Source organism: Cherax quadricarinatus, chromosome 46 (genome assembly GCF_038502225.1).
Source record: "Cherax quadricarinatus isolate ZL_2023a chromosome 46, ASM3850222v1, whole genome shotgun sequence".
Lineage (NCBI taxonomy): Eukaryota > Metazoa > Arthropoda > Malacostraca > Decapoda > Parastacidae > Cherax > Cherax quadricarinatus.
This window is the reverse complement of record NC_091337.1, coordinates 17,446,029-17,466,011: the sequence shown is the minus strand read 5'-3', so window position 1 is coordinate 17,466,011 and position 19,983 is coordinate 17,446,029. Positions and strand designations below refer to the sequence as shown.

The 19,983-nt window shown below is 43.9% G+C and overlaps 1 protein-coding gene across 5 annotated transcripts in view; it reads left to right on the top strand.

Annotated features, from left to right (window-relative positions):
* Positions 1–3,762: 3,762 nt before the first annotated feature.
* Positions 3,763–19,983, top strand: part of LOC128696710 (protein glass-like) — a 73,236-nt gene continuing 57,015 nt past the window's right edge. For all 5 annotated transcript variants that reach the window (XM_070094578.1, XM_070094577.1, XM_053788080.2 and 2 more), the window contains exon 1: positions 3,763–3,879. The gene's annotated coding sequence lies outside the window, so the exon portion shown is untranslated. The remainder of the gene's footprint in view (positions 3,880–19,983) is intronic.

Here is a 19,983-nt window from a genome sequence, read left to right as displayed (position 1 = left end):
ATTAGGTCAGTTTGTTCCCAGGATGCGACCCACATCAGTTGACTAACACACAGGTATCCATTTTACTGATGGGTGAATAGGTACAACAGGTGTAAGGAAACACGCCTAATGTTTACAACCTTGCCGGGAATCGAACCCGGACACTCAGCGTATGAACGAGAGGTTTGCCTACCAGGCCACGGGCCAATGAAACTTATGAGAAGGGAGAATGAAACGTTTGACGACGTTTAGGTCAATGAGTGCGTCATACTATGAGGTCAGGTCAATGACAGCATCGTATGAAGAGGTCAGGTCAATGACAGCATCGTATGAAGAGGTCAGGTCAATGACAGCATCGTATAAAAGGGTCAGGTCAGTGAGAACATCTGACAAAGTTGTCAGTGACAAGAACTGTACCTGGGCGGAGGTAAACAAGAACTTCCTGGAGAAAGCTGATTTTCTTACTTCTGCTGGAGGAGCTAGGAAAAAAATAAATACTTATAATTAATATTCCCAGATATTTTGGTGGTTTGGCAGAGTCGGCGCCAGGCAGCCACACACAAAATATTATAATTTTTTTGACTGTTGTAAAAAAAATTATGGAGAAGAAAACATCAGCGACCTTTAAATTAACTCACGTATAAAAACAGGAGTTGTGTGTGTGTGTGTGTGTGTGTGTGTGTGTGTGTGTGTGTGTGTGTGTGTGTGTGTGTGTGTGTGTGTGTGTGTGTGTGTGTGTGTATACTCACCTATTTGTGGTTGCAGTGGTCGAGTCATAGTTCCTGGCCCCTCCTTTTCACTGTTTGCTACTAGGTCCTCTCTCTCCCTGCTTCATGAGCTTTATCAAACCTCGTCTTAAAACTATGTATGGTTCCCGCCTCCACTACGTCACTTTCTAGGCTATTCCACTGCCTGACAACTCTGTGACTGAAGAAGTACTTCCTAACAGACCAATAAGCCTAACCTCCATAGTGAGAAAATTTATGGAATCAATAATTGCCGAAGCAATTCGTAATCATCTTGAAAAGCATAAATTGATCAACGAATCTCAGCACGGTTTTACAAAAGGGTGTTCCTGCCTTACGAATTTCTTAACTTTTTTCACTACGGTGTTTGAGGAGGTAGATCATGGTAATGAATATGATATTGTGTATATGGACTTCAGTAAGGCTTTTGATAGAGTTCTACATCAGAGGCTATTGAGGAAAATTAAGGCACACGGAATAGGAGGAGAATTTTTTTCCTAGACAGAGGTATAGTTGACAAATAGGCAGCAGAGAGTTTGCATAAATGGGGAGAAATCAAAATGAGGAAGCGTCACGAGCGGTGTTCCACAGGGGTCAGTGTTGGGCCCCTTGTTGTTCACGATCTACATAAACGACATAGGTGAGGGAATAAATAGCGACATAAGCAAGTTTGCCGATGACACCAATATAGGGAGTCGAATTCATTTTGACGAAGGACATTAGAGCACTCCAGGAAGATTTGAATAGACTGATGCAATGGTCGGAGAAGTGGCAGATGCAGTTTAATATAGACAAATGCAAAATTCTAAATATTGGACAGGAAAATAACCATGACACATATAAACTAAATAATGTAGATGTTAATATTACTGATTGCGGAAGGATTTAGGAGTTCTGGTTAGCAGTAATCTAAAACCAAGACAACAGTGCATTAGTGTTCGCAATAACGCTACAGAATTCTTGGCTTCATATCAAGAATCATTAATAATAGGAGTCCTCAGATTGTTCGTCAACTCTATATATCCTTGGTTAGACCTCATTTAGACTATGCTGCTCAGTTCTGGTCACCGTATTATAGAATGGATATAAATGCACTGGAAAACGTACAAAGGAGAATGATAAAGTTGATCCCATGTATCAGAAATCTTCCTTATGAGGATGGACTGAGGGCCCTGAATCTGCACTCTCTAGAAAGGCATAGAATTAAGGGGGATATGATTGAGGTGTATAAATGGAAAACAGGAATAAATAAACAGCGTACTAAAAATATCTAGCCAAGACAGGACTCTCAGCAATGGTTTCAAGTTGGAAAAATTCGGATTCAGGAAGGATATAGGAAAGTACTGGTTTGTTTATGTAACATCCCTTCCAATTGTGACCCCTTGTGTGTGTGTGTTTGTGCTCACTTAATTGTGGTTGCAGGGTTCGGGACTCAGCTTCTTCACTGACCGCTACTGGGTCCTCCCTCTCCCTGCTCCACGAGCTTTATCATACCTCGTCTTAAAACTATGTATAGTTCATGCTTCCACTACATCGCTTGCCAGACTATTCCACTTCATGACAACTCTGTGGCTGAAGAAATACTTCCTAACATCTCTTTGACTCATCTGAGTCTTCAGCTTCCAATTGTGACCCCTTGTTTCTTTGTCCCATCTCTGGAATATCCTGTCTTTGTCCACCTTGTCTATTCCACGCAGTATTTTGTAGGTCGTTATCATGTCTCCCCTAACCCTCCTGTCCCCCAGTGTCGTCAGTCCGATTTCCCTTAACCTTTCTTCATAGGACATTCCCCTTAGCTCTGGAACTAACCTTGTTGCAAAACTTTGCACTTTCTCTAATTTCAGGTGTGGGTTCCATTCTGGTGCTGCGTAGTGTGTGTGTGTATGTGTGTGTGTGTGTGTGTGTGTGTGTGTGTGTGTGTGTGTGTGTGTGTGTGTGTGTGTGTGTTTCATATCAATGTTACAAGGTACCTGGAGTACCGCAGAAAGGATATTTTGGCCTGGCTGGGACATGAGTCGTTACAGGTTGGAATCCTCTCTTGGGGAACGGGATAAGAACATAAATACGTAAGATAGAAGGAACACTGCAGCATGCCTACTGGCCCATGCGAGGCAGGCCCAATTTTCCTACCGGCTTAATGAAGAAGCACAGCATCTGACCTAGCAGCAGAAGCTAGTCAGGTCAAACTCACACCCACCCACCCACACACATGCACTTATCTAACCTGCAGACATGTTACATCCGAGGAAAGGGAGAGTAGCTCCAAAGTTTTGGATTAAGAACCCTTCACCAGCATGAAGATACCTCTTTCGAACAACAAATGTTGCAATAACCAGATTTAGTTACAAGATAAAGCAACAGCTTAAGCCTTGTTTGTAGCAACATCCGTATTGAGAATGAATCCAAGAGTTCCATTATAACTGTTAACTTCTACCATCTATGAGGTTGACGTATCTATGGTATTTTATTCAGTGTGGATATGGGACACACTCGAGGCTCGAACCTCCGACCTCCTACAAAGCAGGGACTGCATAAGTAAGTTTATTCCTGTACATGTACACATAAATAGTTACATAAATTATCCTACATAGCAGTATATGTGTAGATTACCTAGGATAACCCAAAAAAGTCGAAGTGACTTATTTCTATTGGGAAAGCCACAATAAACCAGTAACGACAGACTCCCAGTGCTAAATGACAGCAGGTAGTCGTGGTACGACCCCACAGAAACGACAGTTCACTGGGATAACCCAGTCATCAAGGCCTAAAATAATTCTATCTCTTGTATCATAATTTCTCATAAATGTGAACTGGCAACCTCCCTCTGGACAATAACATTGGAGGTGGGCGGAGTCGGGGAGGGGAGCAACACGCTGATTGGCCGTTTCCATCGCCAAGCAGCAGGGGATTGGTCCATTTATCCCGGTGGGTGTGGCCTCAGACCCCCTGGCTCCACCTATGAGCTGCTGGATAGGGGGCGAGGACCCCCCTAGCGTGCAGCAGGTTAGGGGGGGTCGGTGGCTGGTAGTGTGTTCAGTATAGTAGCATTTGAGGTGTGTTGAGGGAGGTGCTCCGTGTTCACCAGGTGACACTGTGTCATGGAATACTAACTCACCGTCACACCCCGTGTCCTCACTGCACCACCAGTCGGAAGGTAACAACGTCAACGCTCTCTCTTGCAATATTTCACTGAATTCTTACAACATTTCAGTCAACTCTCTCTTGCAACATTTCACTCAATTCTTGCAACATTTCAGTCAACTCTTGCAACATTTCAGTCAACTCTCTTGCAACATTGTAGTAACTCTCTCTTACAACATTTCAATCAACTCTTGCAACATATTAGTCAATTCTCTTTTGCAACATCTTTGTCATCTCTATGTAAAATAAGTTAACCCTCTCTTGCAATATCTCATTCAACTCTCTTGCAACATCTCACTTGACTACCTTGCAACCTCTCAGTTGACTACCTTGCAACATCTCACTTGACTACCTTGCAACCTCTCAGTTGACTACCTTGCAACATCTCACTTGACTACCTTGCAACCTCTCAGTTGACTACCTTGCAACATCTCACTTGACTACCTTGCAACATCTCAGCTGATTACCTTGCAACATTTCAGTAAACTCTCTTGCAACATCTCAGCTAATTCTCTTGCAACATCTTAGTCAACTCTGTCGCAACATCACAGTCAACTCTTGAAAAATCTCACTTAACTCTCTTGCAACATCACAGTCAACTCTTTCTTGCAACATCACAGTCAACTCTCCTGCAACATCACAGTCAACTCTCTTGCAACATCTTAGTCAACTCTCTTGCAACATTTCAGTCAACTCTCTTGCAACATTTCAGTAAACTCTCTTGCAACATCTCAGTCAACTCTGTCGCAACATCACAGCCAACTCTTGAAAAATCTCACTTAACTCTCTTGCAACATCACAGTCAACTCTTTCTTGCAACATCACAGTCAACTCTCCTGCAACATCACTGCAACATCACAGTCAACTCTTTCTTGCGACATCACAGTCAACTCTCCTGCAACATCACAGTCAACTCTCCTGCAACATCACAGTCAACTCTCCTGCAACATCACATTCAACTCTCCTGCAACATCACATTCAACTCTCCTGCAGCATCACAGTCAACTCTCCTGCAACATCACAGTCAACTCTCCTGCAACATCACAGTCAACTCTCCTGCAACATCACAATCAACTGTCCTGCAACATCACATTCAACTCTCCTGCAGCATCACAGTCAACTCTCCTGCAACATCACATTCAACTCTCCTGCAACATCACATTCAACTCTCCTGCAACATCACAGTCAACTCTCCTGCAACATCACATTCAACTCTCCTGCAACATCACAGTCAACTCTCCTGCAGCATCACAGTCAACTCTCCTGCAACATCACATTCAACTCTCCTGCAACATCACAGTCAACTCTCCTGCAGCATCACAGTCAACTCTCCTGCAACATCACAGTGCAACATCACATTCAACTCTCCTGCGACATCACAGTCAACTCTCCTGCAACATCACATTCAACTCTCCTGCAACATCACAGTCAACTCTCCTGCAACATCACAGTCAACTCTCCTGCAACATCACAGTCAACTCTCCTGCAACATCACAGTCAACTCTCCTGCAACATCACAGTCAACTCTCCTGCAACTTCTCACTCAACCGTTTTCATATATTTTACAATAACTCTTACAGATAATCCCAACAATATTACATGAATTAATTTCATTAAAAAAAATCTTTGTCAACATTATTAATAATGCTAAATTTTCAGGTATGTATATATATATATATATATATATATATATATATATATATATATATATATATATATATATATATATATATATATATATATATAGATATATATATATATATATATATATATATATATATATATATATATATATATATATATATATATATATATATATATATATATATATATATATATATATATATATATATATATATATATATATATATATATATATATATATATATATATATATATATATATAATATAGGGGGTGGTAGGAGAAGAAAATATTCAAACAGCTCCGGGGAGAACCTTGAGTTTTCCCTGAGGTACGTTTATTGTCTTCTCTGAGGATGAGGGAAGTAATCAGAGAAAAATAAGAAATACGGAGTGTACAGGAATAAAACTGTCCCATAGGAATGGGTAAAATAGGCAACGAAAAAGAAGAGGGAGAGTTGCTAGACTGGAATAAAGATGAAAATAAGAGAAAGGAAATTAAAGGTTAACCTTACAGTAGTTTTTTTAACGGAAGAGTATCACCGGACTCTCAATAAGACAGAAAAGCGTCACATTACGTCGGGAAACGTCAGAGAAAAAGAAAATTCTCATGGCAAAAATATCTCGGTTTGTTTGGACGAAACATCGTCAAGGCATCCGTGTGTGTGTGTGTGTGTGTGTGTGTGTGTGTACTCACCTAGTTGAGGTTGCAAAGGTCGAGTCCAAGCTCCTGGCCCCGCCTCTTCACTGGTCGCTACTAGGTCACTCTCCCTGAACCATGAGCTTTATCGTACCTCTGCTTAAAGCTATGTATGGATCCTGACTCCACTACATCGCTTCCCAAACTATTCCACTTCCTGACTACTCTGTGGCTGAAGAAATACTTCCTAACATCCCTTTGATTCATCTGTGTCTTCAACTTCCAACTGTGTCCCCTTGTTGCTGTGTCCAGTCTCTGGAACATCCTGTCTTTGTCCACCTTGTCAATTCCTCTCAGTATTTTGTAAGTCGTTATCATGTCCCCCCTATCTCTCCTGTCCTCCAGTGTCGTCAGGTTGATTTCCCTTAACCTCTCCTCATAGAACATACCTCTTAGCTCTGGGACTAGTCTTGTTGCAAACCTTTGCACTTTCTCTAGTTTCTTTACATGCTTGGCTAGGTGTGGGTTCCAAACTGGTGCCGCATACTCCAATATGGGTCTATGTGTGTGTGTGTGTGTGTGTGTGTGTGTGTGTGTGTGTGTGTGTGTGTGTGTGTGTGTGTGTGTGTGTGTGTGTGTGTGTGTGTGATACTTGATGCAGCAGAGTTGAGAAATCTGTAAAAAAAAAAAAAAAGTTTATTAATGAATAAAAAAGTTGAGTGTGTGTAACGTCTGAGATGATCAAGAAACAACACTGACAAGAATGATGGAAAGTGATTGTATCACAGATGTTTATACTGACAGTAATTCGCTCAGTGTAAGTCTTCAACGCAACATGATAGTACAGTTCTACACTGAGCAACACGTTGTCTGAGTAGAGACTTGCCCTTGCAAACTGTGGTAGTGTAGTGGTTGTGACGCTGGTGTGTGGGTGAGAGAGACGGGTGTTCCCTGCACTCACCAGATGTTTTAGACGTTGCAAATATCGAATCTGAGATCAGTGTGCAGAGACAATGTTATGTAGAGTGTGTGGAGTGGTGGGATGGCTCTGCAGCTCCTGATGCAATACAACTGCAAACAGGCAATCTTAATGCAAAACAAGCCACATGGGGATGGAAGTCCTTAGCTCTAGATCTCTCGCACTCTCATGCGTCGTCAGGAGCTATGCAATGTTGCAAGATAGCAACAGATAGAAGGGAAAAATTATCTGAGGCGAGACAGATGAGGCAACATCCATGATAAAGTTGTGTCATGGGCCGCTTGGTGATGCCTTCTTCCTTGCCTCACACAGTTTCCCCCTCCTCTCTGTTGCTATCTTGCAACATTGCATAGCTCCTGACGACGCACGAGAGTGCGAGAGATCTAGAGCTGAGGATTTCCATCCCTGTTCTGTACAGCTCCTAGTATGGCAAGTTGAATTGAAATAGCGAAGGGCAAGTGACAAGATAATTTATTTATACAGTGAGAAAGGGTGGCGATAGAATGACGGAGAAGCAACATAGGATAAAAGAGAGGAGCAAGATAATGCGATAAAGATTGTGGAGGAAGGGAGGGAAGGACAGCTGTTAGTTTTCCCTGCAGAAGATAATATGGAAAATTAAACCAGTATAAAAAAAAATATATATTAAATGAATCGAGTTACAAATTTAACGAAACTTTATTAAACAATGTCAACCTTAATGAAAAACAACACACACACAAAAAAATAAACGAACTGAGCAAAGGTAAGATCATATTTATACGTGAATGTGAAGATCAAACACAAGACAAGACGAGACTTCAACCTTGTAAGTGGACTCTCATGCGGTTGTAAGTGGTAAGGTAACACACAGGCTTTGGAAAAGGACACTTGTGTACAGTTCAGGACATTTATTAAATGAAACGTTTCGCCAGTAGTGGCTTTATCAGGTGAAGCCGCTACTGGCGAAATGTTTCCTGCAACTAAATTTTACACAGGTGTCCGTCCTTTCTGTTAATTCAAGTGACAGGTCTCGGTACTTTTCTGCAACTTGGTAAAGAGTACCACTTTGAATCGAAAGCAGGTCATGGTCATAGAGAGGTCATGAACAAGTCACAGCCTCTTAAAATAAGTGTTTAGAGCTCCGTCTCGATGGAACAGTCACTTCAGGGATGTGACGAGTATCTTAGTGATGTAAAGCAAAAGGACACAAGTGCAACTAATGTGACATTTTATTGTGGCAACGTTTCGCTCTCCAGGAGATTTGTCAAACCGTTACTTTACGTTATCTTAGTGATGAGGAGGACGTATGTACACAGCCAGAACACAGAAAAATCCCGTCCCCGTCCACCTCGGTCTTCGAGGAGGACCGAGAGAAAACAAAAGCTTAGATAAAGAAAGCTGAGGTCCAAGGCATTAGATAAAGGTTATAACAAATGAATAAAGGAAATTTACCTGGAGCCTTAAATACAACAGAATATTCCGACAGAAAAAACAAATTGGAACAACAAAATGTGTACGTGGACTTCAAGAAGGGTGTAGGTGAAGCGAGAAGTCAAGCCGCCTACCCTAAGGAAACAATAACTGAGAAGAACACAAAAGAATCCCCTAAGGATAAGGAATAAAGACAGCAGGCAAGGACATATAGGAAAACTAAGAGAATCCCTTTGCTAGATGACACCACATATGACTCCTCCATGAAGGGATCGAAGACCCTAATAATCCTACAAGAATCACACAAAACAAACACTGAGTCCATTATTTTCTTTTAAAGGCGAGGGTGTATAGTCGAGTTAAGGATGGAAAAGTACAATACTGTATTGGACAATGAAATGTAAACCCACCGACTGAGAAAAGTAACTAAGACAAATGGTATATTTCGGGCTACAGCTGAGACCTCTTCAGCTTTGTAATTTTCAAAGTTATAATTGTATACCTGAATGTTATTTGATAAAAGCCTTTGTAACCTTTTGTAATATTTTTTGAGTTATCACTGACAGGATGAGCAGAGGTGCACAATAAACTTGCAGCTCAGGAGGGAATGAGAGCTATAACTCTTCAGTGTGACTTTGTAAATGGTTCAGGTCGGACAGAAACGTCGTTGTAAACTTCTGTCCCCAATGTGCGGGTTATTTGTGTATTGTTCCAGTCACGGTATTGTGCCTTTGTGTTCTTTATAATTCTACCCGTGCAAGCTTAACTGAACACACACACACACACACACACACACACACACACACACACACACACACACACACACACACACACACACACACACACACACACACACACACACACACACACACACACACACACACACACACACACACACACACACACACACACACACACACACACACACACACACACGTGTCAACGAGGAGAAACACAATACACCTATGAAGGGGAACGCTACAGTATGGCTTCGTGTGACGCGAGTACTGTTCTCGATCTCGCTTCTGTCTACCTGTCTCAGTGACCTTCCTCTCTACCTGTCTCAGTGACCTTCCTGTCTACCTGTCTCAAGAACCTTCCTGTCTACCTTTCTCAGTGATCTTCCTGTCTACTTGCCTCGTAAACTAACTCAGTAACCTCCCAGTCTGAATATTTTCTGAGTGTCTCTTGACCTCTCTGGTTCCGTCTGTGGCCTGTACTATCAGTGAGCTGTCTGCCTACGTCTGCCGTCTGTACAGTTCATGTGCTGTCGGGTTTGTCTGTCGTCCACATGATCAATGGCCTATCTGATTCTGTCTGCTGTCTGTAAGATCAATAGCCATTCTCTCTCTCCTGCTATCTAAACAATTAATTTTCATGTGTTTTTCCATCCACACACACTGAAGGTGTTTTGGGCCACAGGTACGAAGAATATCCATAGTCCGCAATTCCGTTATTCTCCCTCTCGCATTTTCCCTACTACTACTACTACTACTACTACTACTACTACTACTACTACTACTACTACTACTACTACTACTACTACTACTACTACTACTACTACTACTATGCAACGATGACTCTTAAGAATGATCCAGTAATAGGAGCAGCAGCGGTAGCAACAGCAGAAGCAGCAGCATTAGGAACAGCAACATCGGTCTTAGCAGAAGAAGCATAGGCAGCAGCATCGGTAGCAATTGCAGTTACAGCAAAAGCAAGGAAGGTTGGAGCAGAAACAGCTGAAAGCAGCATCAGGAACAACAATAATATCAACAGCACAGCAAAATCAACTGCAGCAGCAACAGCACTGACAAAAAGCAACAACATCAGCAAAAGCAACGTAAGCAACAGCAACAACAAAATCAGAAGTAGAAGCGGCAATAACAACAACAGCAGCAGCAATAATAACAGCAGCGACAGCAGTGACAGCAACACAAAATTCTTTTAAAGTTCCTGTGTTACTCAGCTCTTGTAGTGAACACTTTAAATGATACTTTTTACTAACAGAGAGTTCTCGAAATGGACAACTGCAGGAACAGATTGTTCTGGCCTCAGGGCCTGTTGGCCTAAAATCACTGTGGAAGCTCAGAAGTTCAAACCGCAGCATTATGAGACGACTCGGTATTTTAGAGGCACTTCTGAACAACAATGGCCGTATCGGAATAATTAAGGAAGTTCTGAGCGTGTCTTCAATACTTCCCCCGAGAATAATTCCTCCATTCCTTCAGTGGTTTCCTTGAGGCTGTTTCAGGAGTCTCTGGACCCGGTGAGAGTTTTCCTCTCACAGACCCACTTGATCTATGTAGCCACAGAAGTAGAGCAATGATAGGGTGTATCGCCTACAGTTACAGTGGCGGAGTTATGTTGCTGGTTCGTAGCTACAACACCAGAGTTATATTGGTGGTGTCTCGTTCCCAGTGTTCGTAGCTACAACACCAGAGTTATGTTGGTGGTGTCTCGTTCCCAGTGTTCGTAGCTACAACACCAGAGTTATGTTGGTGGTGTCTCGTTCCCAGTGTTCGTAGCTACAACACCAGAGTTATGTTGGTGGTGTCTCGTTTCCAGTGTTCGTAGCTGCAACACCGGAGTTATATTAGTGGTGTCTCGTTCCCAGTGTTCGTAGCTACAACACCAGAGTTATGTTGGTGGTGTCTCGTTCCCAGTGTTCGTAGCTACAACACCGGAGTTATGTTGGTGGTGCCTCGTTCCCAGTGTTCGTAGCTACAACACCAGAGTCATGTTGGTGGTGTCTCGTTCCCAGTGTTCGTAGCTACAACACCAGAGTTATGTTGGTGGTGTCTCGTTCCCAGTGTTCGTAGCTACAACACCAGAGTTATGTTGGTGGTGTCTCGTTCCCAGTGTTCGTAGCTACAACACCAGAGTTATGTTGGTGGTGTCTCGTTCCCAGTGTTCGTAGCTACAACACCAGAGTTATGTTGGTGGTGTCTCGTTCCCAGTGTTCGTAGCTACAACACCAGAGTTATGTTGGTGGTGTCTCGTTCCCAGTGTTCGTAGCTACAACACCAGAGTTATGTTGGTGGTGTCTCGTTCCCAGTGTTTGTAGCTACAACACCAGAGTTATGTTGGTGGTGTCTCGTTCCCAGTGTTCGTAGCTGCAACACCAGAGTTATGTTGGTGGTGTCTCGTTCCCAGTGTTCGTAGCTACAACACCAGAGTTATGTTGGTGGTGTCTCGTTCCCAGTGTTCGTAGCTACAACACCAGAGTTATGTTGGTGGTGTCTCGTTCCCAGTGTTCGTAGCTACAACACCAGAGTTATGTTGGTGGTGTCTCGTTCCCAGTGTTCGTAGCTACACCCGAGTTATGTTGGTGGTGCCTCGTTCCCAGTGTTCGCAGCTACAACACCAGAGTTATGTTGGTGGTGTCTCGTTCCCAGTGTTCGTAGCTACAACACCAGAGTTATGTTGGTGGTGTCTCCTTCCCAGTGTTCGTAGCTACAACACCAGAGTTATGTTGGTGGTGTCTCGTTCCCAGTGTTCGTAGCTACAACACCAGAGTTATGTTGGTGGTGTCTCGTTCCCAGTGTTCGTAGCTACAACACCAGAGTTATGTTGGTGGTGTCTCGTTCCCAGTGTTCGTAGCTACAACACCAGAGTTATGTTGGTGGTGTCTCGTTCCCAGTTGTCGTAGCTACTATGTTGGTGGTGTCTCGTTCTCAGTGTTCGTAGCTACACCAGAGTTATGTTGGTGGTGTCTCGTTCCCAGTGTTTGTAGCTACAACACCAGAGTTATGTTGGTGGTGTCTCGTTCCCAGTGTTCGTAGCTACAACACCAGAGTTATGTTGGTGGTGTCTCGTTCCCAGTGTTCGTAGCTACAACACCAGAGTTATGTTGGTGGTGTCTCGTTCCCAGTGTTCGTAGCTACAACACCAGAGTTATGTTGGTGGTGTCTCGTTCCCAGTGTTCGTAGCTACAACACCAGAGTTATGTTGGTGGTGTCTCGTTCCCAGTGTTCGTAGCTACAACACCAGAGTTATGTTGGTGGTGTCTCGTTCCCAGTGTTCGTAGCTACAACACCAGAGTTATGTTGGTGGTGTCTCGTTCCCAGTGTTCGTAGCTACAACACCAGAGTTATGTTGGTGGTGTCTCGTTCCCAGTGTTCGTAGCTACAACACCAGAGTTATGTTGGTGGTGTCTCGTTCCCAGTGTTCGTAGCTACAACACCAGAGTTATGTTGGTGGTGTCTCGTTCCCAGTGTTCGTAGCTACAACACCAGAGTTATGTTGGTGGTGTCTCGTTCCCAGTGTTCGTAGCTACAACACCAGAGTTATGTTGGTGGTGTCTCGTTCCCAGTGTTCGTAGCTACAACACCAGAGTTATGTTGGTGGTGTCTCGTTCCCAGTGTTCGTAGCTACAACACCAGAGTTATGTTGGTGGTGTCTCGTTCCCAGTGTTCGTAGCTACAACACCAGAGTTATGTTGGTGGTGTCTCGTTCCCAGTGTTCGTAGCTACAACACCAGAGTTATGTTGGTGGTGTCTCGTTCCCAGTGTTCGTAGCTACAACACCAGAGTTATGTTGGTGGTGTCTCGTTCCCAGTGTTCGTAGCTACAACACCAGAGTTATGTTGGTGGTGTCTCGTTCCCAGTGTTCGTAGCTACAACACCAGAGTTATGTTGGTGGTGTCTCGTTCCCAGTGTTCGTAGCTACAACACCAGAGTTATGTTGGTGGTGTCTCGTTCCCAGTGTTCGTAGCTACAACACCAGAGTTATGTTGGTGGTGTCTCGTTCCCAGTGTTCGTAGCTACAACACCAGAGTTATGTTGGTGGTGTCTCGTTCCCAGTGTTCGTAGCTACAACACCAGAGTTATGTTGGTGGTGTCTCGTTCCCAGTGTTCGTAGCTACAACACCAGAGTTATGTTGGTGGTGTCTCGTTCCCAGTGTTCGTAGCTACAACACCAGAGTTATGTTGGTGGTGTCTCGTTCCCAGTGTTCGTAGCTACAACACCAGAGTTATGTTGGTGGTGTCTCGTTCCCAGTGTTCGTAGCTACAACACCAGAGTTATGTTGGTGGTGTCTCGTTCCCAGTGTTCGTAGCTACAACACCAGAGTTATGTTGGTGGTGTCTCGTTCCCAGTGTTCGTAGCTACAACACCAGAGTTATGTTGGTGGTGTCTCGTTCCCAGTGTTCGTAGCTACAACACCAGAGTTATGTTGGTGGTGTCTCGTTCCCAGTGTTCGTAGCTACAACACCAGAGTTATGTTGGTGGTGTCTCGTTCCCAGTGTTCGTAGCTACAACACCAGAGTTATGTTGGTGGTGTCTCGTTCCCAGTGTTCGTAGCTACAACACCAGAGTTATGTTGGTGGTGTCTCGTTCCCAGTGTTCGTAGCTACAACACCAGAGTTATGTTGGTGGTGTCTCGTTCCCAGTGTTCGTAGCTACAACACCAGAGTTATGTTGGTGGTGTCTCGTTCCCAGTGTTCGTAGCTACAACACCAGAGTTATGTTGGTGGTGTCTCGTTCCCAGTGTTCGTAGCTACAACACCAGAGTTATGTTGGTGGTGCCTCGTTCCCAGTGTTCGTAGCTACAACACCAGAGTTATGTTGGTGGTGCCTCGTTCCCAGTGTTCGTAGCTACAACACCAGAGTTATGTTGGTGGTGCCTCGTTCCCAGTGTTCGTAGCTACAACACCAGAGTTATGTTGGTGGTGTCTCGTTCCCAGTGTTCGTAGCTACAACACCAGAGTTATGTTGGTGGTGTCTCGTTCCCAGTGTTCGTAGCTACAACACCAGAGTTATGTTGGTGGTGTCTCGTTCCCAGTGTTCGTAGCTACAACACCAGAGTTATGTTGGTGGTGTCTCGTTCCCAGTGTTCGTAGCTACAACACCAGAGTTATGTTGGTGGTGTCTCGTTCCCAGTGTTCGTAGCTACAACACCAGAGTTATGTTGGTGGTGTCTCGTTCCCAGTGTTCGTAGCTACAACACCAGAGTTATGTTGGTGGTGTCTCGTTCCCAGTGTTCGTAGCTACAACACCAGAGTTATGTTGGTGGTGTCTCGTTCCCAGTGTTCGTAGCTACAACACCAGAGTTATGTTGGTGGTGTCTCGTTCCCAGTGTTCGTAGCTACAACACCAGAGTTATGTTGGTGGTGTCTCGTTCCCAGTGTTCGTAGCTACAACACCAGAGTTATGTTGGTGGTGTCTCGTTCCCAGTGTTCGTAGCTACAACACCAGAGTTATGTTGGTGGTGTCTCGTTCCCAGTGTTCGTAGCTACAACACCAGAGTTATGTTGGTGGTGTCTCGTTCCCAGTGTTCGTAGCTACAACACCAGAGTTATGTTGGTGGTGTCTCGTTCCCAGTGTTCGTAGCTACAACACCAGAGTTATGTTGGTGGTGTCTCGTTCCCAGTGTTCGTAGCTACAACACCAGAGTTATGTTGGTGGTGTCTCGTTCCCAGTGTTCGTAGCTACAACACCAGAGTTATGTTGGTGGTGTCTCGTTCCCAGTGTTCGTAGCTACAACACCAGAGTTATGTTGGTGGTGTCTCGTTCCCAGTGTTCGTAGCTACAACACCAGAGTTATGTTGGTGGTGTCTCGTTCCCAGTGTTCGTAGCTACAACACCAGAGTTATGTTGGTGGTGTCTCGTTCCCAGTGTTCGTAGCTACAACACCAGAGTTATGTTGGTGGTGTCTCGTTCCCAGTGTTCGTAGCTACAACACCAGAGTTATGTTGGTGGTGTCTCGTTCCCAGTGTTCGTAGCTACAACACCAGAGTTATGTTGGTGGTGTCTCGTTCCCAGTGTTCGTAGCTACAACACCAGAGTTATGTTGGTGGTGTCTCGTTCCCAGTGTTCGTAGCTACAACACCAGAGTTATGTTGGTGGTGTCTCGTTCCCAGTGTTCGTAGCTACAACACCAGAGTTATGTTGGTGGTGTCTCGTTCCCAGTGTTCGTAGCTACAACACCAGAGTTATGTTGGTGGTGTCTCGTTCCCAGTGTTCGTAGCTACAACACCAGAGTTATGTTGGTGGTGTATCGTTCCCAGTGTTCGTAGCTACAACACCAGAGTTATGTTGGTGGTGTCTCGTTCCCAGTGTTCGTAGCTACAACACCAGAGTTATGTTGGTGGTGTCTCGTTCCCAGTGTTTGTAGCTACAACACCAGAGTTATGTTGGTGGTTTCTCGTTCCCAGTGTTCGTAGCTACAACACCAGAGTTATGTTGGTGGTGTCTCGTTCCCAGTGTTCGTAGCTACAACACCAGAGTTATGTTGGTGGTATCTCGTTCCCAGTGTTCGTAGCTACAACACCAGAGTTATGTTGGTGGTGTCTCGTTCCCAGTGTTCGTAGCTACAACACCAGAGTTATGTTGGTGGTGTCTCGTTCCCAGTGTTCGTAGCTGCAACACCAGAGTTATGTTAGTGGTGTCTCGTTCCCAGTGTTCGTAGCTACAACACCAGAGTTATGTTGGTGGTGTCTCGTTCCCAGTGTTCGTAGCTACAACACCAGAGTTATGTTGGTGGTGCCTCGTTCCCAGTGTTCGTAGCTACAACACCAGAGTTATGTTGGTGGTGTCTCGTTCCCAGTGTTCGTAGCTACAACACCAGAGTTATGTTGGTGGTGTCTCGTTCCCAGTGTTCGTAGCTACAACACCAGAGTTATGTTGGTGGTGTATCGTTCCCAGTGTTCCTAGCTACAACACCAGAGTTATGTTGGTGTTGTCTCGTTCCCAGTGTTCCTAGCTACAACACCAGAGTTATGTTGGTGGTGTCTCGTTCCCAGTGTTCGTAGCTACAACACCAGAGTTATGTTGGTGGTGTATCGTTCCCAGTGTTCCTAGCTACAACACCAGAGTTATGTTGGTGGTGTCTCGTTCCCAGTGTTCGTAGCTACAACACCAGAGTTATGTTGGTGGTGTCTCGTTCCCAGTGTTCAATTCGTCATTTTTTGTGACATTTTTCTAGTATCCTTTCCGCATGCCTTTTTCCCCCCGTGTCTCATTGTTCATCTAATTTGTCATGCTCTGTTATGGTCCTGTATATGGTTATCATATCGTAAGTTGGTTGGCTAATGAGATTTAAAGTTTATCTTACTACAGTAAGGTCATTAAGGCTGCGAGTGACCTGTTCACTACCAGTCAGGGTCACTTTAATGCCCTAAAGAAGCGATTAAAATAAACTCTCATAGGATATACACTGACAAATATGCACCTCACAGGTATATACACTTATAAACATGTACTTCAAGGGTGTATATACTGAAAGACATGCACTTCAGGGGTATATACACTGTATTTACTCTTGTCCTATTCCTCAGTGATTATATGGTAAATTTACTGTACGATAGATAGATTGTTGAATCTTGAAACATTATTATTATTATTATTATTATTATTATTATTATTATTATTATTATTATTATTATTATTATTATTATTATTATTATTGTTATTATTATTATTATCATCATCATCATTATTAATACTACAATTATTATTAACTTTTTAACACGCTGGCAGTCTCCCACCGAGGTGATTCGAGAAAAGCAACACTTGCACCGTAAGACACACTATAACTGTCTTGTCAGAGGCACGAAGATACGACACTTTAGATGTCACTCTAAACAGTATGTATCCCATACTCCTCCTTCAAAGTGCAAACATTGTACTTTCTACCTCCAGGACTCAAGTCCGGCTAATGGTAACAATAATAATAATAATAATAATAATAATAATAATAATAATAATAATAATAATATTAATGGAAGGATGGGCAGGCTGGCAGGTGGGCAGGCAGGAAGGGTGGGCAGTATCAGGTGAATGAGGGGTGACCTAGGTGACGCCATCACTCACCTATCAATATATCCAACCACATAAGCACCAAACATACCCAGCACTACCTACATACACGCTAATATCTCCCAGTAAACATTAACATTATCCGCTGCTCCCCATTAACCTGTATTTCACCCACAGTGGCATATGACCAACTAATCTAAAATAATACACAGACTTTGCTTCTTGCAAATAATACATAATCACTGAAACTGCCTTAAATTCAATTATTTCTTACTAAAATACTGTGTAATATTTTTGTGACAGGATTCATGTCTGAATAAATAACTCATCACCATTATGTACCTCTGTAATGTTGAGGTACAGTCCCTGGGTCCATTATGTACCTCTGTAATGTTGAGGTACAGTCCCTGGGTCCATTATGTACCTCTGTAATGTTGAGGTACAGTCCCTGGGTCCATTATGTACCTCTGTAATGTTGAGGTACAGTCCCTGGGTCCATTATGTACCTCTGTAATGTTGAGGTACAGTCCCTGGGTCCATTATGTACCTCTGTAATGTTGAGGTACAGTCCCTGGGTCCATTATGTACCTCTGTAATGTTGAGGTACAGTCCCTGGGTCCATTATGTACCTCTGTAATGTTGAGGTACAGTTCCTGGACCCATTATGTACCTCTGTAATGCTGAGGAACAGTCCCTGGACCCATTATGTACCTCTGTAACGTTGAGGTACAGTTCCTGGACCCATTATGTACCTCTGTAATGCTGAGGAACAGTCCCTGGACCCATTATGTACCTCTGTAATGTTGAGGTACAGTCCCTGGACCCATTATGTACCTCTGTAATGCTGAGGAACAGTCCCTGAACCCATTGTGTACCTCTGTAATGTTGAGGTACAGTCCCTGGACCCATTATGTGCCTCTGTAATGTTGAGGAACAGTCCCTGGACCCATTATGTACCTCTGTAATGTTGAGATACAGTCCCTGGACCCATTATGTACCTCTGTAATGTTGAGGTACAGTCCCTGGACCCATTATGTACCTCTGTAATGTTGAGGAACAGTCCCTGGACCCATTATGTACCTCTGTAATGTTGAGGTACAGTCCCTGGACCCATTATGTACCTCTGTAATGCTGAGGAACAGTCCCTGGACCCATTATGTACCTCTGTAATGTTGAGGTACAGTCCCTGGACCCATTATGTACCTCTGTAATGCTGAGGAACAGTCCCTGAACCCATTGTGTACCTCTGTAATGTTGAGGTACAGTCCCTGGACCCATTATGTGCCTCTGTAATGTTGAGGAACAGTCCCTGGACCCATTATGTACCTCTGTAATGTTGAGATACAGTCCCTGGACCCATTATGTACCTCTGTAATGTTGAGGTACAGTCCCTGGACCCATTATGTACCTCTGTAATGTTGAGGTACAGTCTCTGGACCCATTATGTGCCTCTGTAATGTTGAGGAACAGTCCCTGGACCCATTATGTACCTCTGTAATGTTGAGGTACAGTCCCTGGACCCATTATGTGCCTCTGTAATGTTGAGGTACAGTCCCTGGACCCATTATGTACCTCTGTAATGTTGAGGTACAGTCCCTGGACCCATTATGTACCTCTGTAATGCTGAGGTACAGTCCCTGGACCCATTATGTACCTCTGTAATGTTGAGGTACAGTCCCTGAGCCCATTATGTACCTCTGTAATGTTGAGGTACAGTCCCTAGACCCATTATGTAGCTCTGTAATGTTGAGGTACAGTCACTGGGTCCATTATGTGCCTCTGTAATGTTGAGATACAGTCCCTGTGTCCATTATGCACCTCTGTAATGCTGAGATACAGTCCCTGGGTCCATTATGTGCCTCTGTAATGTTGAGATACAGTCCCTGGGTCCATTATGTACCTCTGTAATGTTGAGATACAGTCCCTGGGTCCATTATGTGCCTCTGTAATGATAAGATACAGTCCCTGGGTCCATTATGTACCTCTGTAATGTTGAGGAACAGTCCCTGGACCCATTATGTACGTCTGTAATGTTGAGGTACAGCCCCTGGACTCATTATGTACCTCTGTAATGTTGAGGTACAGTCCCTGGACCCATTATGTATCTCTGTAATGTTGAGGTACAGTTCCTGGACCCATTATGTACCTCTGTAATGTTTAGGTACAGTTCCTGGACCCATTATGTACCTCTGTAATGTTGAGGCACAGTCCCTGGACCCATTATGTGCCTCTGTAATGTTGAGGTACAGTCCCTGGACCCATTATGTGCCTCTGTAATGTTGATGTACAGTCCCTGGACCCATTATGTACCTCTGTAATGTTGATGTACAGTCCCTGTACCCATTATGTGCCTCTGTAATGTTGAGGTACAGTCCCTGTACCCATTATGTGCCTGTGAAATGTTGATGTACAGTCCCTGGACCCATTATGTACCTCTGCAATGTTGGGGTACAGTCCCTGAACCCATTATGTACCTCTGTAATATTGAGGTACAGTCCCTGGCCCCATTTTGCACCTCTGTAATATTGAGGTACAGTCCCTAGACCCATTATGTAGCTCTGTAATGTTGAGGTATAGTCCCTGGGCCCATTATTTACCTCTGTAATGTTGAGGTACACTCACTAGACCCATTATGTACCTCTGTAATGATCATGTACAGTCCCTAGAAGCATTAAGTACCTCTGTAA